The sequence below is a fragment of the Aegilops tauschii genome, chromosome 3 (assembly GCF_002575655.3).
Source record: "Aegilops tauschii subsp. strangulata cultivar AL8/78 chromosome 3, Aet v6.0, whole genome shotgun sequence".
Lineage (NCBI taxonomy): Eukaryota > Viridiplantae > Streptophyta > Magnoliopsida > Poales > Poaceae > Aegilops > Aegilops tauschii.
Window position 1 is genome coordinate 266,172,931 of NC_053037.3, and position 3,902 is coordinate 266,176,832.

The window sequence follows — 3,902 nt, forward strand, 5'->3', positions numbered from 1 at the left end:
TTTTTCTGTTCTCAATGCGGTTCAGTTTGTTGCGCGCTGGACGATGGAGTGTTAGCAGAATAAGCGCGAGTGTTAGTGAAGGGTATTTTTCTTATATAGGACAAATGTTTCCTATAAGTAGTCTTGAAGGGTATTTTTCTTATATAGGACAAATGTTTCCTATAAGTAGTGGTAGTTATCACCACTTGCATTTTGTATGTTGTATGTAGTATCTATCGAAATTGAGAGTATGTACGTGAAGTATGTCGTATATAACAATGTTTAGGTAGTATATATACTAATTTTTAGGTAGTATGTACCATATTTTGAGTATGCTTTTTTTTACGTACAAATATGTACGTATTTCACAAATATAACAAAAATTATGGGCTTATATGCAATTTTTTCACGTAACTTGTTTTGAAATATCTTAGATATAGTATATGAACATATTTAAAATAATAAAATAGTATATATAGTACCGCATGGTGGTAGTATATGAGATATGTGGAGTAACTATCCTGGATAGTAGCAGAATAAGCGCGAGGGTTAGCAGAATAAGGTCTTGAAGGGTGGGTATATATATAAGGCACCTTGCCTAAATGTCGTTCGATTGCATCGTGATTGTGTTCAGGTGATGGGTATATGGGTTATTGGGTTTGATCCGTTAACCCATGAGATTATATTTTAATTTATATCTTTATCAAAAAAACTTTTCATACTTGTTTGCATGGCTCGGATGCGTATTAATTGTGTCAATGGATTACCTTCCATAGATGTTTGCATGGCGTGCCTTACATGAAAATAGCCAAATCTGTTTATTTAATGTCCGTCATCAATTCTCCATTAGTGAGATCAAGTAACTAAAAAAGTTACATAATATTGCGGTGTAAAATATAGTAACAACTTCAAGCACCGCGCATGTAGTGGTTTTTTTTTATGTGGGATTTTTTAACTGAGTATATCCTCATTAGATTTTTGTGTACGTATATATATCCCAATACTCTACAGCTACATACCCTGGCGTAAAATATATGAATACATACCTCAATAATACGTAGTTATTATACCTAATATGTTTTACATTTCCCTACATCTACATACCCAGGCGTGAAATATATGAATATATACTCAAATAATATGTAGGTATTATACCTTATTGTTGTTTGAAGTACATAGTCAAAAAATAAAATAGGTACGCAAAATTGAAATATATGCGTACATACCCCAATATTTTTCTACAACTATATACCTATTCTCTACAATTACATACCCCAATAATACATAGGTATTGCACCTATTTTTTTTGCATATTTCGCTACATACCCCCGTGTGAAATATATGAGTACATACTTTAATAATATGTGGTATTATATCCAATTATTTTTTGAAGTACATAGTCATAATTAAGTGGGTATGATACCCAACTGTTTTATGTATATATGTCCACGTAAATGTGTGGGTGGCATACATTTTTTTTGTATATACTAGCAAATACATGATCTATCTTCTATGTGGAAAGGTATGAGAGAAAAAACAATAAAAGGAAATGCTTCATGTTGTTTCATAGATGGAATGTCTTGCATGCAAATAGATTAAGAAAGGAAATAAAAGTTGTACTAACGAGTTGAACCCAATTAAGGTGCCCAGGCACTTAGGTGTCCCATATAATTTATCTCTATATATATATATATGGGATCCTGTTATTTTGGATCATGATCGGCCCTATAAGAGCGCGCAAAGGCCCTCCCGAACTCCCGTAACAGCCGAGAAGAAAATTAGAAAACCAACCCAGTCCTGCACCTCCTTTGCCCTGATTCCTCCCGCGTCGCCCCATCCTGCCCGGGAACTAGCCACCGCGCAGCCACCAGTCCCAAATCCGGTCGCCGCACCACTCCCTCCCCAGGATTCGGCCGCCGCACCGCCAACCGCCCCCGGATCCGGCCGCTACGCCACCCTCGTCCATGATCCGGCCACCGCGCCGCCTCCACCCTGGATCCGATCCCGCTGCTGCCTGCCGCCACCACGCAATGGTCGTGCCCCTGTTTCTCGAACACGGCCGCGCCGCTGCGTTTGATGCGCCGCCGTGCCTCCCCTGCCACCCAGGCTGCTCGGCCTCACCTAGCTCGTCCTCCCGACGACGACCTCCTGCCATGTGCGCCTCCTTCCTGCTCCGCCCCGGCCACGAGCGCCTCCCCGGTTTCTCTGTTCACTGCCACCCGCCTCCACCGACGGCACGCCTGGCAGTGTACCGCCATGGCCAACCATCAGCCTCCTCCCGACCCCCAGCTGCTTCGCCCGTTGCCATGTTGAACTTCTCGTGGAGGCCGCTTTGACCTTCCTGAGTTAGGTTCATATTTAGTTTTTTTTTTTTGTGCTCGACGGTGAGACACTGTTGATCTCCTTTAGCTCTCTTGTTCTTCCTGCAAACAAGGCCGGGTTCAGTTTTGGTGGCTTCAAGCTGCATGCTCTGGTTGCTAATTGAACTGCTTGCTGCATCTGTGACACCTTCTCCTCCTAGTCCTCAGTCAATGGACACAACATGGCTGTAATGTTCCTGCTATTCAAATTACTCTGAATTCGTATGGTCAACACTTCAAAATTTTGCACTTACAGGTGGCATTCAAAAGCTCAGCTCGGTGCCAAGCGGGATGCTGCAGAGCTGCCGTCGTGATCCTGCTGAGGTGAGGTCAAGGCGCTGGAGTCCGGTGGCACTGCTGCATGCCGTGTGATCTTTTTTGCTGAGGTCGAGCTGCTAGAGTGCGGTGGTGCTCGTCACCCTCCTAGAGATCCGGTGCTGCTGTTGGCTTTATCTTGTTGCTGTTTGTCTAACTGTGAGAGAGAGCATGTATTTTCTCTTCCTGTACACTTACTACTCTGAATAACTGGATCCCGTCAGTAGGTTGGTGTTGTACTAATAATGCAACATAATTAACAGTCTACTAGATGAGAAATTGTGTTTGGGTTGCACTGTCGCTAGTGCATTCAGCTTTGCTAAAAAGAAAGTTAAAATTTTGGTAATGCTAGAGGTGCCTTGGAATAGTGTTGAGGATATGCATGCAGCGCATACCCTGATGCGTTGACCAAAAATGTTGGATGGCCTTATGGCCCATTTAGCGTAAAAGAAATTAGTTGCAAAAAATTCAAGAAGTTCTACACAGCAAGTCTGGAGACGTACAGTGAAGTTCTACTAAAAATATATGCCAGGTACAACGGCTCTGCGTCGTTCGCGGTGAACTTCTATTATGGTTGGACGCCAAGTTCAACTACATGTATATGCTAAAAGACATCATTAGAGAAAATTGCAGGCCGCAGTCGTGCCCCTCCGCAGCACAGCCCATCATTACCCCCGTACACAGCCAGCCACCGGGCAACTCATCCAGCGCGGGTGCATCACCACTGCTGCTCACATCCTCGGCCCCCTCGCTACTGTCTTCCAAACTCTGGGCGCTGGTAGTGGCAGGCAGCGAGAAGCAAACAAAAGCCCCGTCGGTCCATCATAAATGGTGTCTCTACTCCATGTTACGTCATCTAGAAATATGTTAACTCTCGACATTCAAATTTGATAACTTGGCGATTTTGAAGAACATGATATCGGTGCACAAAACAAATTCCCATGAATTATCCCATTACTAAAAAAGGATAACCAAAAAAGAATTGAGTTTTCGTTGAAGTTCACGCAAATAAATATGAGCGGTACTTTGTTAAAATAAATAATTGAAAAAACACCAAGAAGTCCAAAATTTTAAAAAGGAGCAGTTCGATGTTTATACAAAATTCAGATTTTCCTCATTATTAAAGAATGAAAACAAGATGTTCAAAAATAAAAAAAACAAGACGCACAAATTTTAAAAATGGAGCAGTTCAAAATTCATAAAAAAGATTTTCACCGTTTCTAAATAAAAACTCTAGAATTCCGAAAA

At 41.9% G+C, this 3,902-nt stretch overlaps 1 long non-coding RNA gene across 1 annotated transcript; it reads left to right on the plus strand.

The window, feature by feature from the left end:
• Positions 1–1,434: 1,434 nt before the first annotated feature.
• Positions 1,435–3,000, plus strand: LOC120976668 (uncharacterized). Its single transcript, XR_005772790.2, has 2 exons — positions 1,435–2,527; positions 2,596–3,000. It is a non-coding gene; the product is annotated as an uncharacterized lncRNA (long non-coding RNA).
• The last annotated feature ends 902 nt before the right edge of the window (positions 3,001–3,902 follow it).